Source organism: Dendrobates tinctorius, unplaced genomic scaffold, assembly GCF_039654945.1.
Source record: "Dendrobates tinctorius isolate UK_male_01 unplaced genomic scaffold, ASM3965494v1 ptg000259l, whole genome shotgun sequence".
In the NCBI taxonomy this organism is placed as follows: Eukaryota; Metazoa; Chordata; class Amphibia; order Anura; family Dendrobatidae; genus Dendrobates; species Dendrobates tinctorius.
The window spans coordinates 3,292,495-3,317,774 of record NW_027361926.1 but is presented as its reverse complement, the minus strand read 5'-3'; the positions used below and the strand labels follow the sequence as shown (position 1 = coordinate 3,317,774).

Here is a 25,280-nt window from a genome sequence, read left to right as displayed (position 1 = left end):
CAATCTTCTGGAGCACATCCCCACATGGTGACCTTAAAAGTCAAAGTGTTACTAGATTGCCTTCTGCACAAAGATATCTATCCATACTATGCCCTAAATAAGCCTCCTATGGTGTATGGCCTCTACACTGTCTGCCTTACTAATCCACAACCACATTACTGTGTGCCATTATCAGCTATAACTGCTACAATGTCATTTTTTCTTCTCCAGCCAGATGGCGTCGCCGTCAGGATATGTGCACACGATGCATATTTGCTGCGGATCCGCCGCGGATTTTTCCGCGCAGAAACGCTGGAGATCCGCACTGTGATTGACAGTACAATGTAAATCAATGGGGAAAAAAAATTCTGTGCAGATGGTGCAGAAAAATCAGTGCGAATTTGCATGTCACTTCTTTTCTGCGGTTTTGCTGCAGTTTTCCACCTGCTCCATTCTACAAAACCGCAGGTGGAAAACCGCAGTGGAAAACCGCGCAAAAACCGCAAAAAAAAGGAAGAAATCCGCAGGAAAAATGCCGGTCATTAAATCCGCGGGAGGATCCGCACCGTGTGCACATGGCCTCACCTGCACAACAGCAGCTATTGGATCTCTATACAAACCGATATCTGCTGCTGCGCAGGCTCCCCGGCGCCATTCTCAAAATGACTTTCTTTTTTTTCCCTCGCTCAAGTAAATCTGCAAAAGGCATTCAGTGCACAGTAACCATGCGATTATGATGAAGCGCATTTATCATGCAAACTGCGGGGCAGGGCAGTGAGAGATCAGTGGGGGGTCAGTAGTCTGCATTATGAATATCTCATCGGAGCACCACATACATGAACCCCGTCCTAGGGCACGAGAATCTCATTAATATGAAGCTGAAAATGAAGATTAAGAAACAGCCACAAGACGGCTTTCATCAACCAAGGCATCATTTTATTCAGTATAACAGCACCGACCTGACATTGTGTGTAGGTCACTATGCACAATCCTGCTGACAGGTTCCCTGTAAGTAGGCGGCTTTATATCACAAGAGTGGATTTCGTTAGGAAATGGATAAGGCAAAAATGGAGCATTACAGAACAGAAGAAATTACTAGAGTGATAAAATATGACGGTGTGGTTTTGCTCCTCTAAGAATTTTGAAAATTGTGTGAACAATTGGAAAAAAAATGTGGAGAGCATTAAACCTCGGGGGAGAGATAATCAACAGCTTAAACATCAGTGAGTTTTTTATTTTTATATATTTGCTTATGTGGGTTTTTTTATTATTTTTTTCTGAACAATTAGAAAAAGGTTGTGAGTGAAGGAATTAGGCCGGGGTCTCACTCACGAGTGCAATGCAAGAAAAGTGTGCGAGTCTCTCGCCTCAATCCCCGGCACTGCCACCGGTGGCTCGGAGCAGAGCGTTCAACTGCAAAGAAATACATGCAGCCGCACACTCCGGTCCCGAGTGCCAGTGGTAGTGCCAAGTATTGAGGCCAGAGACTCTCGTGAGTTTCTCGCATTGCACTCGCAAGTGTGACCCGGCCTTAGGAAGATTGTTGTTTTTATCTGATTTCCTCTTTTTGTATCTCTACAGTATGTTTTGTACAATAAAGTTGTAAAATTCAAAAAAATGAGCAAACAATTGCAGGGTTCTAATGATGTCACAATGGGCTGGAGGCTATAGAATGCCCCGTCACCCAGGGTTCCATTGAGGGTTTTAGTAGGCGTTTGTGGAGAGAGGAGTGTTGTGAGCGACTTGTGCAAATATGATGCCAAGAAAGCGATTTAAGAGTATTATAGTTCTCTGTGATGCCGAGGACAGCAGCGATGATGACGATTTACATCAGGTGAGTATCATTTTATATTCTTAAATAAATAAAAAATATTTGGGATAAAAGTTCAAGAAAAGATGGTGGGACAGAAAATAGCGCTCCAAGTAGATGAGGTGATAACTCGGATCATGATTGCATAGTAAAGACTGTGTCACTTGTAATATTTGTGACAATATGTCCATGTACTGGATACATAACATTGTATGAAGACACATAAATGTCACCACCGCCCCTATCCATAGCCTAACCATAAGTGTCCCATACCCCCGCTATACTCTGTACGTGGAATAAGCACAGTGGAGACCACACTCATATCGCTGCCCACCTGTAATCAGTGGAATATGGGGTAAGATTATAGATTGGAGATGTTCATGGTTATAGATTCTATCTGACATGTTTGCCATTTTTTCAGTCTCATCGAAGAAAGAGGCCAATACCGAGGTCTCCAGGCCAAGATAACACCACTGGCTTCAATTCGGGCCCGACTCCGAGTTTACCAGGTACTGTAACCCTAATCTAGTGAAGTCTCTGAGGTATTAATAAGCCATTGTAGTCACCGGGTGCAGATCACGTGCACATTGTGGTCAGGGCTTGGATTTATCGTTATTAGTCGTCTATGGTAGAGTTTATAGCAAACATTTCTGTTCAGCATTTGGTCAGGAATATTCATGCAGACGTTATAAAGTCAGCCAGAAATGGGATTTGGGGATTGCTTCTCATGGTGGCCATGTACAGGGCGGATTACTGTAGCTGAAGGTGATTGTTTTGCCCCATGTACCTATAGGGAAACACTGGATAATTTATTAGGATTTATTTCTTTTGATATTGAGCCTCGGTCGTTGCTATTACAATATTCTAATAAGAGAGTTATATTGTGTTTCCCCCACAGATCTGAGTTTACCACCAACAGATCTTGGTCCGGACAGTACCACCTGGTAAGACACGTTTCCTCCATTACTAAGTACAAGATGGGGATTAATGATTAATGGTGGCTCATTACCTGTTACATTTATTCCACAGCTCCGATGACATCATTATTGATGATGATGACGATTCCAATAGAGCAGCAACTTCCATGTATAATAGTAAGTTATCATTTCTAGACACAATCCAGGGTTATGTTATTGTAGAGGTAACAATTACTTTTCTGTACTGTCACAGGTCAGTTTCCAAATCTAACAATTACAAGGGCGCTGATCAGGAGTTGGAACAGCGAGCCACCTGGGAAATGTGCTGTAAATGCCAGTGTCAGAGAATGACAGCAGCATTTAACAGGTTAATAGAAGCAGGCAGAGCTCCAATCCACTCTCGGCTGTCAGAGGCAGATGATGGCTGAATGACACAACCATCATCTACCATGAAAGAGGCGGGTTCAACTCCTTAGCCCTCTCCATTCATTCTCTGATGAGCGCCGTACATGGTTGTTAAGGGGTTAAATTACAGATACCTTACAGAGGTAATCCTATTTTACGCATGCTTGATTGGTGTGGATCCTGTGTCTCGGATATTTCCATATTGGGAGAGCAAGTCACCGCCATGTTGACTTATGGCCATTGTTATCCTTAGAGAATTTATTACAGATGTGCAGTACATTTGCTTGTGTCTTTTTGGAAACCCAATAGACATCAATGGAGAAATCCCTGCACCAAGGAATCCCACATCTCCATTAAAACCATGGAGGCTACCATGAATCAGCAAATGAGATGAAAATGGACCCCTACCATTTGAGGGTCCACCCTCCGGCCATTGAGGACATGTTCACTTCTGATCTTGTACTGAGCACATACAACATTACTAAGGATATATTACCTGAGTAACAGGTGGGATAGACATCTGAGAAAGTTTATGGACCCTGATGTTGCTGAACCCCATTATTATATCAGATCCTGATCTAAAGGGAAGATCCTGTGGATTTCTGGTGGTCTGGTCAGCTATGTCTTCTGCTGTGGTCGGATCCCATATTCATAGTCTTATTAGTCCTCTACACTCTATATTTATAGACCCCTCTCTAGTACGGGCTGCATACTAACATGTCTGATTTGAGCCTTATAAACAGTATTTTTACTCTTCCATATTTCTGTACAGATCATTTACCATCTGACAGCGAGGAGAGCTCCGCTACAGAGGAGAGGTAAGTTAGATCCATCTACCTCTATATAAAGCCATGAACTAGGCGAGATGTTTCCTGTGGATTTATATATGATTCTTATCTTTGCCAGGACACCACGATGTAACATCCCCGGCTGTTTCCTGGAAGAAATTATTTCTCCTACTTCCATCTATGTTACCCACTTCCAGGAAAATAAGGAGGAGCTGGTGGAGCGACTGTACAACTTGTACAACCGGACAGTCTTCGATAATAAGGTATCACATCTTGTCATGAGTTTCTGGGTGATACATGACTTCTCTATTATCTCCCCCTTTAAACAATCAATTCCAAGAAAAATGGCTCTAACTTTCTGAAAGACAGATTCCTAACCCCATTGTCATGTTTCTGTAATATAGTTATTGAATATCTCAGGTAAATCTCACTTAGTTTGGTGAATGCCGTCACCCTCTTCCCATCTGTGGGACGAGAGGAAACCTTAGATGATCCACCATGCAGAGACAAAAAGATTAGCATTTTTTAACTTGAAGTTCAAAGGATTTTTACATTTATTTATAGAAAACATTTAGTTGATATTTGGACATTTTAGAATAAGGTTATTTTTATTTTTGTTCTCACATCTTGGACTTCTCGGTAGACCCCGCGCCCCATACAAGTAGACCAGTGCTGTAAATGACATATGAGAGTTGGGGACTTTGTAAGATTGGGGGTCAAAGAGTTTACAGATGTAATGGAATTTGTTTTCTTTATTTTAGCTCCCTTTGAAAATGGACATTTTGTGGAGCAAGAGGCTGACAGCATCCGCCGGCCAATGCTGGAATAAGCTGCAGAACAACCGCCGCTTCTCATATATTGAGCTTTCCGAAAAAGTCTGCGATTCTGCCGGTAGGTTTCACATCACATCCATCCTACAGCTTCATAAGACAACCTGTATACAGGGCAAAAAAACTGCTACTTGTTATGCAGAACATCTTAGAAACTCATTGTACATACTGTCATAAGAAAAACTAAGTACACCCTCTTTGAATTTTAGTATTTTACATATCAGGAGAAAATAAAAAAAAGTATCAGCTCCATAGAAAGTCCTAAAAGTAGGGAAATACAATCTCAGAAAGCAACGTGAAAAAAAATATATTGCATCATTATTTAACAAAAAGTAGGCCAAAAGGAAACAACGGTGTGTGATAAAGTACACCGTCGATGCAACTTCAAGTTATTGCTGCTAAAGATGATTCTAAAAGCTATTGATTGATGGGGTGTACTTATTTTTCACTCTCTGCTTCTGCATTTTGAAGTAGGTTTCGGTAAATAAATAATGGCACGGTTGACTTGTCACGTGTTGTTCATCTCATGATGTATTTTGTATTTTGTCCTGCTATGTAAAACCAAATAGTTCAATCAGGGTGTACTCAGATTTTGTCATAACTGTATAACCTCTTGTTTTAGAGCGAGTACGATCCACACTTGCGCATGAGATGTGCCATGCCGCCTCTTGGATAATCAACGGTGAACGCAAAGACCACCATGGCTTGTTATGGCAGGCTTTCACAAGAAGGGTAAACCTTATCCATCCCGAGCTGCCAAAAGTGACGGAATATCACAATTATACCATCAACTACACCTACAAGTACAAATGCCACCGGTGTGATAAAGAGTAAGTGGATTTTATGACCCATCTCCTCCGGACACACAATCACTACGGAGAGACGTCCGTGCGGTTCTGTTGGTGGAATGCTTTCATACTTTACTACTATCAGAGCGGACTGACGTCTGGGGGGCGGTAGGGTTTAGGATGCTACGTGTTATATTTTCTGTGCTGGGCCAGTTCTTAATATATTGATTTCAATTTGTTCTTTTTAATATAATCCATGGTATTAATGAACGTTCATTCCAGTCCAGTAACCAATATTCCTCTTATCTTTGCAGAATTGGGCGATTTAGACCAATACCTGGCAATAAACGTAAATGCCGCCGGTGCGGAGGACGAATGCGACAACTACCCAGCAGCTAAACATGTAACTATTCTTCAGAATATTTAGTCTCTAATTTGGTTTCTTTAAAATGTAAAGTTGAGACACTTTTATATATTTTCCCCTGAGTAGCGAGACAATGAATATCTGTGTTCATCACCAGCAATTAGCGGTAAAGATCCAGAATCCGTCCTCATTGGTTCCAGATAAGCCCCGGTTACATTTCCCATAACTTGCTGGCTATGGAATGATTGACCATTCCCAGCAATTATCTACAATGCTCTGGAAAACCTTCTATGAGTTTACGCTTTGTTGGATGTAATTATTTTCTTTCTATTTTCAGGTTCATTATTGGAACAGTGAGATTCCTCTAAATATTGTCATCTCATCCCCCTGTGATGGAGGTAAGAACGAATCTTCCATTATTGTCAGCAATCAATAATAAAAGTGAATTTTACAATATTGAGAATCTGGAGTCTCTAATTTAGTCTTTTATTGAGTTTTATCATTTAAAGATTAAATACTTTTATATATTTTGCCTTTTTCCACCACCGTGTAGGGAGACAATCAGTTTACGTCTTCATCACAAGCAGCGAACAGCAAACATTCAGAATCCACCTCTTCTGATGGACACAAAGCTTCTGACGTGCGTTTTCCAGGTAAATATTTCGGTGGTTTTCCTCCAATCATTCTTGTTTTCAAGAAGTGCAACAGCGAGGACAGTGTAAGCAAGGTGTCATAACAGAAGAAATGCAATATCGGTTTTATTACTGCATTTATTTGTTCTAATTATTATTTTTTCTTGCTGCACAATTTTTAAATTCTGTCTGAGAAAGAAAGTTATCAGCCTACTGCTGCGGAGGAATCTCCAACACCCAGTCTGACGGGCGAGATGAGCACCTCTGACATGGCATGCCGTATAGATCTGTTGTGAGTGCTCTCACCATAGCCGTATGGCTCATGTCGCATTTACCTCACATTACACTATTATTGGCAGCTTCCTATTTCCAATCTCCACATTGGCCTTCTTTGTAGACAATATATAATGCAATATTTCAGGTCTATTTCACCTTCAGCTGATGACCAGGAATACAATGCTGAAGTTCCTTCTCGGAGTTTGTTTCTTTTGATCACCAGTACTTTTTCTCAAGTTTTTTATAAACATCTTTTAATTGTTTTCAGGTTAATGAGAAAGGCGACTTATCGCTTCTACACAGGCATGACACATCATGGAAGAAAACGGTGAATTCCGGCCCCGACCTGCGCTGAGAACAGTTTCCAAGACCTGGAGAATCTCTACAAGTGCTTTATAATCAGAGCTGCCCAGCAATGGATATGGCGCTGGACATTTGAACTTCAATAGTCATCAATTGCTTTTTTTTCTAATTTTTCTGAGTTAGATATAAATACCATTAAAAAATGAATATATTAATTCTTTCTAGTTTGGGATTTTTGTTCTGCAAAACGATGGCTGTTGATAAACATATTACAATCAATGTTGTCTACTTGTGATATTCAGCCATAATCCGCCTCGCACAATCGAGAGGAGCGGAGCTTTGTCTGCTGCTGTTAAACTGTTAAATGCAGCTGTCAATCTGTGAGAGTTGCATTTCACCCCTTAACGTCTAATGACGGACACAGTCCATCATGGCTGGGTGTCAGTTTCCGCACCAGGACGGACAGTGTCCATCATGCATGTAAAGTGTCACTAAAACTTGCAAACACCCAGTGATAGTTCAGTGCCGGCACATGTGTATGACAGCTGAGAGGCACGGAAAGAGGTAGCGTAGTTACCAGGGGGGCAGAGGGTGTTGTTGCCTCGGGCCCCTTGCTTTGAGGGGGCCCACCCAGAGCTACTGACATGGAGTATACCACATGAGAAACTGGGTCTGAGCAGAAAAAGTAACTTAATGTGCATGCAAAATGTAATTGCATATGAACACATGACCTTTACACAGAGAAAACCAAAAACAAAACACAAAACAAATATCCTGGAATAAAAAAGTAAAAAAATATATATTGCAAAAATTGCATGAAAGTAGTAATAGTAATAATAATGGTATTTAGTTTACATAATTTTGATCAAAATAATGTAGAAGCCATCCCGCCACATCACGGCAACCCTTGTGGGACAGTCCTAACTCTTGTATTTAAAACCTTTCCACTTGTCAAGTGACTCCAGAAAAGGGGCAAAAAATGTCCTCCAGATTGGCGCGCCTCGAGTCCAGATGGATCTGGACACTTAAAACTGTGCATCCTCATGGGTTGAACGAAAATTTAAGTTTTGCCCCTTTTCTGGAGTAGGTGTGTACTTTTTGTAATTAGCTGTTTTCTTGTCTTTTGTTTTTAACCTTCCTTTTGTTTTATCTTTTTTATTATATACAGTGCTTAATATTGTGGATTCCGAAAGGTTTTTGTGGATACATGATGAAGTGGACCATATTCCATCATTTGGATCTTCACATTGAATAACGCCATGTGACGAATTTTACACTATGGACAATGGATGGGTGTTATGAGTTGGGGTTGTTATTATATGAATCCTACCGCTCATACGTCTTGGTATATTGTAGATATACCGTGAGACATGATGTTTACTAAAGTGTATTTCAACTCTATCTGGGCAATCTAATGTTCTGTATATACAGTTATACTTATATATCCATACTTATGATGGCATAAATTTTTATGTTATATTTTCTATGATTGCTCCAGGTATACCTTTGGTATTTGGATGTATATTAGGGTTATATGTGCGGGTTTGGCTTTGAGGGCATCTCTTATTTCTATTTAGCAATAACACTGGTGCTGCGGGCAAAAAATAGGAAGAGGTTATTTATTTTTATATATTTTTTATATATATATGGTTACATCAATATGCTCATTATATTTGGCTTTTGATATTTATTTACCTTTTCAATTGCATGCAGCACCAGTGTTTTATCTGTTATCTATTATTTTTTACTATTCTTGATAATATACTGGCGATCTCATCCCTCAGACCGGCTATTTCTGCCTTTTTGATATGCTGGATCTTTTGCCCCTAACTAATATGGCGCCTATCCATACATGTTTGTTATGCGCATGCCCGATCTACATTGTGTGACTTGTTGGTCCCTCCTCCCGGCCGGCGCATGGCGGCTTTGGGCGTCCGGTCACGTGGGGCCCCACGTCATCCGGACGTCACGGCTGTCCATCTGCCGAGCGTGGGGGTGGGTCCACGGTTACCCGGGTAGCGCTGAATGACTTCCGTCCAATACATGGACTGGCCCTTCCGGTCTCTGCACTATAAGAAGCACTGAGGTTCATTGTCTTATAGCGCCCCCTGACGATGGCTCCCGAAACGCGCGTCGGGGCGGGTACCTGGTCCTTTCACTTGTCGCTGTGCACGGGCACTTGAACTGGTAATGTAGGACAGATTTATATTTCCTTGTCATGACCCTGTGTAATCCACTTTGAGGTTATTATTGTTTTATATAGTGGGCCATCTTCCCACACTACTCTTTGTGTGTTATGACCGTGTGCCATATTACATGATGATATCACTGCTACACTGAGTGGGGTTTGTTCCCACTTTGAGTGGTTGTTATAACATCTCTGTGTTTCTTCCTTTTGTCCTTCCCATTTGGGTTATGCTTGATTGATATGTGAGGACTTCTGGTACCTTTTTTATGACAAGTTACCAACTGTTGCAATTTTTAATGGTATAGTCCCTTGCCCTGTATCCTAAATAAAGCAATTTTATTTATTGACCTGTTTGTTGTCAGGAAGTTTGTTCCTTTCTTCCTTCCCCTTGTAACTTTCATCAAGAAGAACAAGTCATGGATTTCCAATGACTTTTGCATTCCAGTCGCAGACATGGCAGACTAGGCATGGTGTCATTTTTAGTGTCATGCATTGATTTTGCGCTATTGCAGTCTGTGACACGTTTATTGTGGCTTCTGTGCCTACTGTTCCTACTGCTGCTGATGTTACAAACATTTTTTTTAAATGTGGAGACTCCAAGTTTGGTCTCCATATGGTGTGTTGCCTGTAGTGGAAGGGGTGTCACAGCACAATTATACTATTTCCACTCTGGGAAAATTGATGCCACTTTAGTGGTGTAGGACAATTATTTTATGAAATGTGGAGACACAAAGTTGGGACTCCATCTGGTGGGTTGCCTGTAGTGGAAGGGATGTCAGATGCCCATTATACTGTTTCTACTCTGGGAAATATAATGCAACTTTAGTGCTGTGTGACAACAATTTTTTGAAATGTGGAGACACCAAGTTGGGTCTTTATCTGTTGGGTTGACTGTAGTGGCAGGGGCATCAGAGGGTCGTTATACTATTTCTACTCTGGGGAAATTGATGCCACTTTAGTCGTGTAGGACAATTATTTTGTGAAATGTGGAGATTCCAAGTAACGTCTCCATCTGGTGGGTTGCCTGTAGTGGAAGTGGTGTCAGAGGCGCATTATACTATTTCTAATATGGGGAAACTGATGCCATTTTAGTGGTGTGTGAGAATATTTTTTATAAATGTGGAGACTCCAAGCTGGGTCTCCCTCTGGCGTGTTGCCTGTAGTGGAATAGTTGTCAGAAGCCCATTGTACTGGTTCTACTCTGGGGAAATTGATGCCACTTTATTCGTGTGTGACAATAATTTCTTGAATGTTTGCACTCAAAGTTGGGTCTCCATCTCGTGGGTTACTTGTAGTGGAAAGGATGTCAGAGGCCCATTGCTCTATTTCTATTTTGGGGAAATTGATACCACTTTATTGGTGTGTGGCAATATTTTTTTAAATGTTTGCACTACAAGTTGGAATTAGAGATGGTCTATTTCACCATGGATGGAAGACACCCCTTGTCAGAAAAGGAAAAGAGAAAACTAACAAAGGACACAGGCAGAGGCGCACATGAATGACAGTGGTTAGAGAGGTGTTAGTATTTTGATATTCAGGCTAAATATTGGTGAATAAACGTGAATTGTCAGCTCTGCTCATGGACCTTAAGGAAGAAGTTGTTCTTCATTTGTATCTGGATCCTCAGTGAAATGTAACAAATGTTTACAGATCTCTGAAGTCAACACTTACTTTCTGACCAGAATGGTTTTCTACATTTGCATAACATGAAGCTCACGGACCCACCATTTAAAAGCTCCAATGGGGTTCTATATCAGGGACAGGAAATTATTCATTTGAGGAAAGCGTTTGCAAATATCCAATTAGGAGAAGGAGCCACCACTCCTTCTGGGCATGAAATTCCACAAAGGCTTAGAACACGGTGGAGCTGGAGTTCCTATGTAGGGTAATGAAGTAGTTTGGGTTTGGTGAGAATTTTACTAGGTGGATCCAAGGCCGGAACAAGGTATTTTGGTGCCGTAGGCAGATGAAGCCGATGGTGCCCCCCCCGATGAACTTTCAGTCCCTAAGTAAAGGAATGGGTCAGAGACTAAAGCGACAGGTCCCCTAACGCCCCTGTCCTTTCCTTCTGATGGGTTAAGTAGCAAGCTGTTAAGACTACTATCAATAGAATTTCTACCTTTTTCACTCAAAAATACCAGCAAAAGTATAAAGAGTGATGTGATGTACTTTAGAGAAGTGGCTCAACAGGGAGTATTTTTTTTAAGATAGATATAGAATCATTCATTGTTTAAGGACCATTAAAAGAATACAAATCGCTATATTCATCCCTGACAGCCTATATTGTAAATCTCAGACCTAGTGATGGTCATGGAAACTAATATAGCTTAACTATAATGGGGGCTGTTTGCTTTCAGTTAAGATGTCCAGCATTTGGAAGACATCATAATAGAAACTAAACAGACCCTATTATAGATAAAGGGATACATATGATGATTTTACTCCCATCAGGGTAGTTCTGGTGCCGTATTTCTGTATTGATGGTGCTTCTGCTGATGTATTCATGTATGGATGGTGGTTCTAACAATGTATTTATGTAGTAATGAATGTTCTGGTGACTGATTCATAACCAGAACCATCATCAATATAAAACCAAAATCATCCTCACTACATAAATTGAACACCAGAGCTATCACTAGTACATACATACGGCACCAGAACCATCATTAGTAAATAACTATGTCGTTAGAACTTCCATCAGTATATGAATATGGCACCAGAACCACCATCAGTAGATAAATGCATCACCAGAAAGCTCATCAGTACAGGACTACATCACCAGAACCACTATCAGTACATTAATGTGTCACCAGAACCACAGCCAGTGAAATAAGTACAACATCAGCACCATTATCTACATAATTACGGCACCAGAACTGTAAGGAAAACACACGAGAGAAGAGATGGGGGATACGGAGCTTACACAGCCACAGCTCTCTGGCGCCCCCTTACCCTCAGGTCAGTCAGGGAACTCCACCTAGGTTAAGTAGTGGCCGGAGAGGCTGCCCTGTCATGTACTGGTTATCAGGGCACTCTGCAGTGATTGCTGTATATATATCACCAGTCCCAGTCCGGGAATATATATATACAGTATATATAAAAACCTCAAAAGACAAAGGCTAAATGTGTGCAGCTAGCTTTTTAACCCCTAGCTCGCCCCTCCAATATTTGCCATTGTCCCTCTGGGTTGGACTGATTTCTGCTCCCTTGAACTCTAGCTAAAATAAATCCCAATATTTAGGCTGGGTCATAACTTCCTAGCGGGAGGTTCAAATCAACGACTGCCATCTCAGCGCGTTCGTTGGGTCTGGAAAGATATTGAGAGTCCAAACTTGGGTCGGCTAAGTGGTTCTGGAGAGCCAGTCTCGATGCTTAGTATCTGGGGCAACTAGAAATATATGAGACAATGGTACTCTCATAATTCATCTCTAGGTGTCGGTGACGCTCAGTCTAGATCTTCCTTTGGTGTTGGCCACCTTGCACAAAAGATAGCAGGCGGTTCTAGCTCTTGCCGTCATTAACACGTGGCCTCTAATTCTCTGACCAAATGGTGAAGTTCTGTTCTTTTGGGGATTTGTGTACTTATCCCAAGGGTGGGGGGCCACTTCAGGAGTGGAGGAAGATCTCTGGACAATATATTGGGCCTGAATTAGTACATCCAAAATGGAGTCTCCCTCATCCCTCACTTGGGGCTGTTTGGTTTCAGTTAATATGTCCAGCATTTGGAAGACATCATAATAGAAACTAAACAGACCCTATTATAGATATAGGGATACATATGATGATTTTACTCCCATCATGTTAGTTCTGGTGCCATATACCTTGTGAGAATCAGGGAGGAATAGTGGATGAGGGCAGGTATATCTCGCCCAGATACCTTTCCTATGTGGCCTGGTCCGGTCAGTATCTCACCTGGTGACTAATGAATAATGGGAAGCGGATATAAAAGGAGGCCAGGTGGTGTGTTAGTAGCTCAGCCTGGGGAACACAGAGAGCCTGTCTGTGTGAGCGACACTTGTGAGTGAAAGCTGTGCTTACGGTAACGCTGGTTTGGGTGGCTGGGAGAAGCCCTCCAGTTGGTAGTTAGTACGGACCCTGTTTAGTTAGTGTCGGACAGGCAAGGAATTGTTTTATGTTTATTTTCCTGTATGTTTTGCTTTCACCTGAAATAATCCTGACCCAGCGTCAGTTATGTCCGAAACCCGGCTGTGCACCTGAGTTTCATGCTAAACCCACGTGATCTTTGACCCCAGCAAAGGTGATCCCGGAGTGTTTTATCACACCCTGTATTGATGGTGCCTCTGGTGATATATTCATGTATGGATGAAGGTTCGTATAATGTAGTGATGAATGTTCTGGAGATTGATTCGTAACCAGAACCATCATCAATATGAAACCAAAATCATCATAAGTACATAAATTGAACACTAGAGCTTTCACTAGTACATACATACGGCACCAGAACCATCATTAGTAAATAACTATGTCACTACAGCTTCTATCAGTATATGAATATGGCACCAGAAGCACCATCAGTAGATAAATGTATCACCAGAAAGATCATCAGTACAGGACTACATCACCAGAACCACTATCAGTACATTAATGCGTCACCAGAACCACAGCCAGTAAATAAATACACCAGCATCATTATCTACATAAATACTGCACCAGAATCATCACTGGTAAATAACTATGTCACTAGAGCCACTATCAGTACATGAATACAGCCCAATAGCCAGCATCAGGAGATAAAGGCATCACCAGAATCATCATCAGTACATGAATACATCACGAGAACCACAGCCAGTAAATAAATACAACATCATCATCATCATCAGTGTATGTGGACACCACCAAAACTATCACTAGTACATGAATACATCACCAGAACCACCATCAGTACTGTTGGGGTGATCTCGTAATGTGAGATCTTAGTGACTGCCTGCCCCTGACCTGATAAATATGAGCCGAATGCATGCATAGAAGACGGACATCAGACACAAGGTCAGGTGTGCTCCTCTCTTGGACAGAGCTGTCACAGAACTGACTTTATTAGTATAAACAAAAGACCATGTAATAGGCAGGAAAAGGGCATTGCTCAGCTTCTCCGGAGCCATTGTACCAGTCTGTATAAGGTCCGTGCTAAGTCTATTCCACATATGGTCTTCAGTGTATCCTCATCACATTCCAAGGATTCCAGGGCATAGTTCCAGCATATAGACACCACCTTGCCACACCACGTCTGAACTAGCTTATGTTAGATTAATAATTGATTTCATTAGCCGTTCTCTCCTTCACAGTACAGCAATAAGTTGTATTGTCAAGTCAGGCCCATATACCGTATATACTCGCGTATAAGCCGAGATTTTCAGCCCATTTTTATGGCTGAAAGTCCCCTCTCGGCTTATACGCGAGTCATATATGCCAGGGGGTCGTGGGGTGGGGCGGGGGAGTCAAATCACACTGAGCCCCTCTGGCATGGTCTCTGCAGCCCCCCTGCTTGTCCCACTGTCTCAGGCTCCTTACTTCAGCGGTCATGTGGTACTGCTCATTAAAGTCATGAATATGCGCATATTTATGACTTTAATGAGCGGTACCACGTGACCGCTGAAGGAAGGAAGGGAATCCTTCGGAGAATGGGGCTGCAGAGACCACGCCAGGAGGGGGTAAGTATACACGATATTCACCTGTCCCCATTCCAACGCTGCTCACCGCTGTCTGCCGCGTCCTCTGTTAGTGACATTCAGGCAGCAGAGGGCGCGATGACATGGTTACTGCGCGCTGTGCCCTCTGCTGCCTGAACATCACTGATGGAGGACACGGCAGACACCGGCACCTGTTCCCCAGTGAAGGAGAGGTGAGTATGTCTTTTTTTATTTGCAGCAGCATATGGGGTATAATCTATGGAGAAGCATATGGGGGAAGCATGCATATGGGGTATAATCTATGGAGAAGCATATGGTGGCATAATCTGGGGGCAGCATATGGGGGCATAATCTATGGAAAATTTTATGTAGCAGCATATGGGGCATAATCTATGGAGCACCTTATGGGGCAGCATATGGGGGCATAATCTATGGAGCATCTTATGGGGCAGCATATGGCGGCATAATCTTTGGAGCAGCATATGGGGCCTATTCTATGGAGCAACTTATGGGGCAGCATATGGGGGCATAATCTATGGAGCATCTTATGGGGGCATAATCTATGGAGCATCTTATGGGGGCATAATCTATGGAGCATCTTATGGGGCCTATTCTGTGGAGCATCTTATGGGGCCATTATTAACCTTTGTGCAGCATTATATGGGGTGTATTTTGTATGGAGCATTTTATGGGGCCATCATAAACTGTATGGAGCATTATATGGGGCTCCTGATTCAATATGGATGTTCAAAAACATTTAATCTACTGATGTCTCAATTACAGTAATTTTACTTTTATTGGTATCTATTTTTATTTTTGAAATTTACCAGTAGCTGCTGCATTTTCCACCCTAGGTTTATACGCGAGTCAATAAGTTTTCCCAGTTTTTTGTGGCAAGAGTAGGGGGGTCAGCTTATACACGGGTCGGCTTATACACAAGTATATACGGTACATTTGTTATTCAATTAAATTAAATGATTATTAAGAAAAAATCAAGACAATTAATGCAGGGGTGAGAATAAATTACCAAAAAGAAGGGGCAACACAAGGAGTCTATTGCACAGATATTATGCACTTCAATGTACTATGGCTACATAGGATGTAATATGGTTGTAAAAAGAATTAATAAGCCACAAAAAATAAGAAAATTGATATACTGATATTATAAATAATCAGTGCAAATAGTGAAAAAATCATTCATAAAAAGCACAAATTTGTAAAGACCAATCTATATATAAAAAGTGCAATGTGCAGAAATTCATAGATAGTGGGCTTAGGCACAAGTTTGTAAAGACCAATACATATATAGAGTGCAATATGCACGAATTCATAGACAGTGGGCTTAGGCACACAACTGCATAAATGTATATCACTAATTCAACAAATGACTAGTGTAGATAGCCATGTGGGCAGAGATAAATATATGTCACAACAGATATCCATTTAAATAAAAATGCTCAGTGGCAGGTTCTAAATAGAGGTGTCCAATGACAATTAGTCATATATGCGGCTGCAAGTAAAACTGTATTGAAAAGTACATATACATGTGCCAAAAAATTGCACTCAATCAATATCTTATGCCAATGTGTGATAGATCCCCAGGATGCACCAGTCCCCGACGCGCGTTTCGGCGTCTGTCTTCGTCAGTTTTTTTTCGTTGTGATATGATTTGATATCCGATTTGTCCTTATTTGTCTTATATTGTCCATTTGTGCTTTGATAAGGCTTATTATATAATTTTTAACACCATTTATAATTTTCCTTAAACATGCAACTTTGACCTTGGTATTTTGTTGAACCATATACATTTGGATCTCATGAACCAACAACTCCCAATATGTATTAAACAATGATAAGGAGATGCTGGGAGTGGTTGTTATCAGTCATTATCAGACTGCGGACCATGCAGGAACCACAATACTGATGAAACGCAGGCATATGTAAATGTTTATATCCAGGTACCTAATAGGTGACATCTTCTCTGATTGAGTGGTTTCTTTCTTCTTATTTCCATCTTGACCAGATGCCATGATGACTTTTCACATCCACAGCTGTTCTCTGCAGACTTCTCTCTTCTCCAATCTTCTGGAGCACATCCCCACATGGTGACCTTAAAAGTCAAAGTGTTACTAGATTGCCTTCTGCACAAAGATATCTGTCAATACTATGCCCTAAATAAGCCTCCTATGGTGTATGGCCTCCACACTGTCTGCCTTACTAAGAAGGGGTGGAAAAACCACTAAAATGCGACTACAGATCCAGTGTAAAAATAGAGTATCTTTATTAAGACAAGTACACAGTACAGGACAAAGAAAGTGTGGAATGGTGCATAAAAACAACCCACGCAGTGTGAACTACAAAACAGACCCACCTCAGGAACTCATCATATTATATTCCAAAACAGAACAAATATATATATAGGAAATGCATCTGTGGTCACCTAAATACCTTCATGCGTCATATAAATCCCCATAAATTATATATATCAATAATCAAGCCCACCTTAACAGCATGTCACAGCATCAGTATGAGCCCATGAATCACTATAACACAAATACCAAAGGAGCGCTATACAAGAGAAGGTCCAAATATATATGGGGTATAGGTTCCTGCACAATCCCACCATACCGAGATGAATGTAATATAGCTCTGGCCATAGTCCCAGTCCAGATAGTACTTAGCTCAATTCCCACTCATTCAAAATTAAAAACCGGGAACAGTTGAATCTCACCAAAATAAGTCGGTAGGTCGGAGAGTCCTGGGGGGGGTCCGTGCATCTGCCCCGACGCGCGTTTCGGATGCTCGTCCTTCGTCAGGGGGCGTGATAAACAGCGAGACCGGGAAGTTTAAAAAGACCGTGGACCGGAAGTCCGACCGGAAGTGACGCATCCGCAGTCATGACGACCAGGGATGTGAGGCGGCGCCAGCGTCTATCAGTGCGCGCCAAGGTATACAACGACACCATGGCAACGCACCGATCACAGACGCCAGAGGCCGCGTCACAGCCCCAGACCATGACACGCATGCGTGCTGGTCAGGACAGATCATGTGGGTCAAACTGGAATCCATAACAATTAGCACAGGGAATATTTCTAATCATATAAGGGACATAATGTTTGAACAGGACATAGAAATAATCAGAATCAATGAATCAGTTTGAAAATACTAAGGGGCATATAAGATATAATAAATGGCCGTTTATATGTATTCTAGTAAATATATCAGTAGCAGCATACATATGCTTTAGCCCATTAGTCACACATACCATATATAGAATGGCCCTATGCACATATGTACTCTAATAGACATATCAATAATGATATATATATATAGTTTAAGCCACATTAACCATATATATCATATAAGGCACACCAATACACATGTTATCAATACTAAATAATGTTTGCCTGTGTACAAATTGCTATACTATCACTTTAAGGATAAATATACCATAAATAGTATAAACTGTGCCAGCCACAAACGAATAAAGCATATAATATATTATGGAGCAAGCAGGTTCATAGATCCATCCTATTTCCCTTCCATTAGATGACAATAATACAGTAAATATTTATCCCACATATAAAGGAGATAAGTACAAATGTCCCTGCAAAAAACTGCTTAGTCAATCCCATGAATTGCCTCTAGTGATTCCTTGATTATCATAAGACAATACTTGTACAAGTGCAACAGGGATAAACATATATAATGGATTGTAGGTATAACATGTTGGTATATGGCCCTCGTAGATCAGGATGTAAAAGGTCCACGGATCCGGCTCCCGATGTAACACAGCATGATAAACTAAAGGCCTAAAAGTAAGAAATATAAAATAAAATAGAAATTAATGACAGCCAGATAAAAACAATCACACTAACGTGGATGGCTAGATGCACAGAATGATACAGCCAGCGGGTGACCATAGAAAAGACGCAAAATTAAGGCATTCATTTAACCCATTCGGATGGACCGTATTTAAGGTCCATATCCATCTTGCCTCACACTGGGCTAGACGTAATGAGAGCCTACCTCCCCGAATACCGAAGTTCAAACTATCAATCCCTTTGACTCTGAATAACTTGCTATCACACTGGTGATGTAACTTAAAGTGCTTAGGTATGGTCTTAAGCAATGAAATATCATTTTCATTCGCCGCAGCCTGTATACCTAACACGTGCTCCCTGACCCTAACTTTCAGTTGACGTGTGCTCAATCCCACATAGATCAGGGAGCACGGACAGGTGGCGTAGTATATCACATATTTTGATAAGCAAGTGATTCTCTTTTTGATTTTGAATACCTTAGTACCAGATGAGTCCATAAATGTATCACTACGATCGATATTGGTACAAGCCACGCATTGTCCACAGGTGAAACACCCTATTCGTGGAGTACCACCGCTCAAAAATGTCAATGGTGGATTGGTCTCGTAATGGCTCCTAATTAGATGTCCCCGCAGATTCTTAGCCCTACGATATGCGATGCTGGGCTTTTTGGGTAACATTTTGGCCATTATTGGATCAGCTAATAAGATAGGCCAGGACCTTTCCAATATCTTCCTGACCCTATCTGATTGGGAGTGAAAGGTGGTTACAAATCTCAATCGATCTTCTTTAGATGGAGAGACATCAGTCTTATATAAAAGGGAATTACGCGTACTGTACTTTGCACGATTGTATGCTTTTTTAATTGATCTATGACTGTAACCCCTCTCCCGAAAACGCTGTTTTAAGTCCTTGGCCTGTATTTCATAGTCGACATCTGTCGAGCAAATACGCCTTAGGCGCAAAAATTGTCCTGTCGGAACTGATCTAATCATATGGCCGGGATGTGAGGAGGAGGCATGTAACAGCGAATTCGTAGAGGTCGGTTTTCTAAAGATGTTGGTCTGAATCAAATCATGATCATCCCTCCTGAGTAGAACATCCAAGAATTCAATTTTATTCTCATTGTACGCAAAGGTCAGCTTGATGTTCAGCATGTTGTCATTAAGCTGTTGGAAACATTGTCCCAGCAAATGGCTAGGACCCTGCCAGATCAAAAACACGTCATCTATGTACCTCGTCCATAGAAGGACGCGGTCCATAGATGCGTGTAGATCTGACTGAAAGAGATCCCTCTCCCACAGACCCAGGAACAGATTAGCATAGGAGAGCGCATAGGCCGTCCCCATGGCTGTCCCCTGGGTCTGCAGGAAGAAGGACCCCTTAAAGACGAAAAAATTGTGCGTGAGTGCAAATAAGAGCATATGTAAATGCTTACACCCAGGTACCTAATAGGTGACATCTTCTCTGATTGAGTGGTTTCTTTCTTCATATTTCCATCTTGACCAGATGCCATGATGACTTTTCACATCCACAGCTGTTCTCTGCAGACTTCTCTCTTCTCCAATCTTCTGGAGCACATCCCCACATGGTGACCTTAAAAGTCAAAGTGTTACTAGATTGCCTTCTGCACAAAGATATCTGTCCATACTATGCCCTAAATAAGCCTCCTATGGTGTATGGCCTCTACACTGTCTGCCTTACTAATCCACAACCACATTACTGTGTGCCATTATCAGCTATAACTGCTACAATGTCATTTTTTCTTCTCCAGCCAGATGGCGTCGCCGTCAGGATATGTGCACACGATGCATATTTGCTGCGGATCCGCCGCGGATTTTTCCGCGCAGAAACGCTGCAGATCCGCACTGTGATTTACAGTACAATGTAAATCAATGGGGAAAATAAATCCTGTGCAGAAAAATCAGTGCGAATTTGCTGCGGGTTTAAAAGAAGTGCATGTCACTTCTTGTCTGCGGTTTTGCTGCAGTTTTCCACTTGCTCCATTCTACAAAACCACAGGTGGAAAACCGCAGTGGAAAACCGCACAAAAACCGCAAAAAAAAGGAAGAAATCCACAGGAAAAATGCCGGTCATTAAATCCGTGGGAGGATCCGCACCGTGTGCACATGGCCTCACCTGCACAACAGCAGCTATTGGATCTCTATACAAACCGATATCTGCTGCTGCGCAGGCTCCCCGGCGCCATTCTCAAAATGACTTTCTTTTTTTTCCCTCGCTCAAGTAAATCTGCAAAAGGCATTCAGTGCACAGTAACCATGCGACTATGATGAAGCGCATTTATCATGCAAACTGCGGGGCAGGGCAGTGAGAGATCAGTGGGGGGGTCAGTAGTCTGCATTATGAATATCTCATCGGAGCACCACATACATGAACCCCGTCCTAGGGCACGAGAATCTCAATAATATGAAACTGAAAATAAAGATTAAGAAACAGCCACAAGACGGCTTTCATCAACCAAGGCATCATTTTATTCAGTATAACAGCACCGACCTGACATTGTGTGTAGGTCACTATGCACAATCCTGCTGACAGGTTCCCTTTAAGTAGGCGGCTTTATATCACAAGAGTGGATTTCGTTAGGAAATGGATAAGGCAAAAATGGAGCATTACAGAACAGAAGAAATTACTAAAGAGAGTGATAAAATATGACGGTGTGGTTTTGCTCCTCTCAGAATTTTGAAAATTGTGTGAACAATTGGAAAAAAAATGTGGAGAGCATTAAACCTCGGGGGAGAGATAATCAACAGCTTAAACATCAGTGAGTTTTTTATTTTTATATATTTGCTTATGTTGGGTTTTTTATTATTATTTTTTTCTGAACAATTAGAAAAAGGTTGTGAGTGAAGGAATTAGGCCGGGGTCTCACTCGCGAGTGCAATGCAAGAAAAGTGTGCGAGTCTCTCGCCTCAATCCCCGGCACTGCCACCGGTGGCTCGGAGCAGAGCGTTCAACTGCAAAGAAATACATGCAGCCGCACACTCCGGTCCCGAGTGCCAGCGGTAGTGCCAAGTATTGAGGCCAGAGACTCTCGTGAGTTTCTCGCATTGCACTCGCAAGTGTGACCCGGCCTTAGGAAGATTGTTGTTTTTATCTGATTTCCTCTTTTTGTATCTCTACAGTATGTTTTGTACAATAAAGTTGTAAAATTCAAAAAATGAGCAAACAATTGCAGCATTCTAATGATGTCACAATGGGCTGGAGGCTATAGAATGCCCCGTCACCCAGGGTTCCGTTGAGGGTTTTAGTAGGCGTTTGTGGAGAGAGGAGTGTTGTGAGCGACTTGTGCAAATATGATGCCAAGAAAGCGATTTAAGAGTATTATAGTTCTCTGTGATACCGAGGACAGCAGCGATGATGACGATTTACATCAGGTGAGCATCATTTTATATTCTTAAATAAATAAAAAATATTTGGGATAAAAGTTCAAGAAAAGATGGTGGGACAGAAAATAGCGCTCCAAGTAGATGAGGCGATAACTCGGATCATGATTGCAGAGTGAAGACTGCGTCACTTGTAATATTTGTGACAATATGTCCATGTACTGGATACATAACATTGTATGAAGATACATAAATGTCACCACCGCCCCTATCCATAGCCTAACCATAAGTGTCCCATACCCCCGCTATACTCTGTACGTGGAATAAGCACAGTGGAGACCACACTCATATCGCTGCCCACCTGTAATCAGTGGAATATGGGGTGAGACTATAGATTGGAGATGTTCATGGTTATAGATTCTATCTGACATGTTTGCCATTTTTTCAGTCTCATCGAAGAAAGAGGCCAATACCGAGGTCTCCAGGCCAAGATAACACCACTGGCTTCAATTCGGGCCCGACTCCGAGTTTACCAGGTACTGTAACCCTAATCTAGTGAAGTCTCTGAGGTATTAATAAGCCATTGTAGTCACCGGGTGCAGATCACGTGCACATTGTGGTCAGGGCTTGGATTTATCTTTATTATTCGTCTATGGTAGAGTTTATAGCAAACATTTCTGTTCAGCATTTGGTCAGGAATATTCATGCAGGCGTTATAAAGTCAGGCAGAAATGGGATTTGGGGATTGCTTCTCATGGTGGCCATGTACAGGGCAGATTACTGTAGCTGAAGGTGATTGTTTTGCCCCATGTACCTATAGGGAAACACTGGATAATTTATTAGGATTTATTTCTTTTGATATTGAGCCTCGGTCGTTGCTATTACAATATTCTAATAAGAGAGTTATATTGTGTTTCCCCCACAGATCTGAGTTTACCACCAACAGATCATGGTCCGGACAGTACCACCTGGTAAGACACGTTTCCTCCATTACTAAGTACAAGATGGGGATTAATGATTAATGATGGCTCATTACCTGTTACATTTATTCCACAGCTCTGATGACATCATTATTGATGATGACGATTCCAATAGAGCAGCAACATCCATGTATAATAGTAAGTTATCATTTCTAGACACAATCCAGGGTTATGTTATTGTAGAGGTAACAATGACTTTTCTGTACTGTCACAGGTCAGTTTCCAAATCTAACAACTAAAAGGGCGCTGATCAGGAGTTGGAACAGCGAGCCACCTTGGAAATGTGCTGTAAATGCCAGTGTCAGAGCAGTATTTAACAGGTGAACAGAAGCAGGCAGAGCTCCAATCCACTCTCGGCTGTCAGAGGCAGATGATGGCTGAATGACACAACCATCATCTGCCATGAAAGAGGCGGGCTCAACTCCTTAGCCCTCTCCATTCATTCTCTACTGATGAGCGTCGTACATGGTTGTTAAGGGGTTAAATTACAGATACCTTACAGAGGTAATCCTATTTTACGCATGCTTGATTGGTGTGGATCCTGTGTCTCGGATATTTCCATATTGGGAGAGCAAGTCACCGCCATGTTGACTTATGGCCATTGTTATCCTTAGAGAATTTATTACAGATGTGCAGTACATTTGTTTGTGTCTTTTTGGAAACCCAATAGATATCAATGGAGAAATCCCTGCACCAAGGCATCCCACATCTCCATTAAAACCATGGAGGCTACCATGAATCAGCAAATGAGGTGAAAATGGAACCCTACCATTTGAGGGTCCACCCTCCGGCCATTGAGGACATGTTCACTTCTGATCTTGTACTGAGCACATACAACATTACTAAGGATATATTACCTGAGCAACAGGTGGGATAGACATCTGAGAAAGTTTATGGACCCTGATGTTGCTGAACCCCATTATAATGTCAGATCCTGATCTGAAGGGAAGATCCTGTGGATTTCTGGTGGTCTGGTCAGCTATGTGTTCTGCTCTGGTCGGATCCCATATTCATAGTCTTATTAGTCCTCTACACTGTATATTTATAGACCCCTCTCTAGTACGGGCTGCATACTAACACGTCTGATTTGAGCCTTATAAAAAGTATTTTCACTCTTCCATATTTCTGTACAGATCATTTACCATCTGACAGCGAGGAGAGCTCCGCTACAGAGGAGAGGTAAGTTAGGCCAGATCCATCTACCTCTATATAAAGCCATGAACTAGGCAAGATGTTTCCTGTGGATTTATATATGATTCTTATCTTTGCCAGGACACCACGATGTAACATCCCCGGCTGTTTCCTGGAAGAAATTATTTCTCCTACTTCCATCTATGTTACCCACTTCCAGGAAAATAAGGAGGAGCTGGTGGAGCGACTGTACAACTTGTACAACCGGACAGTCTTCGATAATAAGGTATCACATCTTGTCATGATTTTCTGGGTGATACATGACTTCTCTATTATCTCCCCCTTTAGACAATCAATTCCAAGAAAAATGGCTCTAACTTTCTGAAAGGCAGATTCCTAACCCCATTGTCATGTTTCTGTAATACAGTTATTGAATATCTCAGGTAAATCTCACTTAGTTTGGTGAATGCCGTCACCCTCTTCCCATCTGTGGGACGAGAGGAAACCTTAGATGATCCACCATGCAGAGACAAAAAGATTAGCATTTTTTGGCTTGAAGTTCAAAGGATTTTTACATTTATTTATAAAAAACATTTAGTTGATATTTGGACATTTTAGAATAAGGTTATTTTTATTTTTGTTCTCACATCTTGGACTTCTCGGTAGACCCCGCGCCCCATACAAGTAGACCAGTGCTGTAAATCACATATGAGAGTTGGGGACTTTGTAAGATTGGGGGTCAAAGAGTTTACAGATGTAATGGAATTTGTTTTGTTTATTTTAGCTCCCTTTGAAAATGGACATTTTGTGGAGCAAGAGGCTGACAGCATCCGCCGGCCAATGCTGGAATAAGCTGCAGGACAACCACCGTTTCTCATATATTGAGCTTTCTGAAAAAGTCTGCGATTCTGCCGGTAGGTTTCACATCACATCCATCCTACAGCTTCATAAGACAACCTGCATACAGGGCAAAAAAACTGCTACTTGTTATGCAGAACATCTTACAAACTCATTGTACATACTGTCATAAGAAAAACTAAGTACACCCTCTTTGAATTCTAGTATTTTACATA

At 41.7% G+C, this 25,280-nt stretch overlaps 1 long non-coding RNA gene across 1 annotated transcript; it reads right to left on the bottom strand.

Annotated features, from left to right (window-relative positions):
- Window positions 1-17,185: 17,185 nt before the first annotated feature.
- LOC141069352 (uncharacterized) lies at window positions 17,186-20,351 on the bottom strand. The gene is made up of 2 exons (XR_012226558.1): window positions 20,201-20,351; window positions 17,186-18,740 (listed from the first exon to the last, which is right to left on the bottom strand). It is a non-coding gene; the product is annotated as an uncharacterized lncRNA (long non-coding RNA).
- Window positions 20,352-25,280: the final 4,929 nt, after the last annotated feature.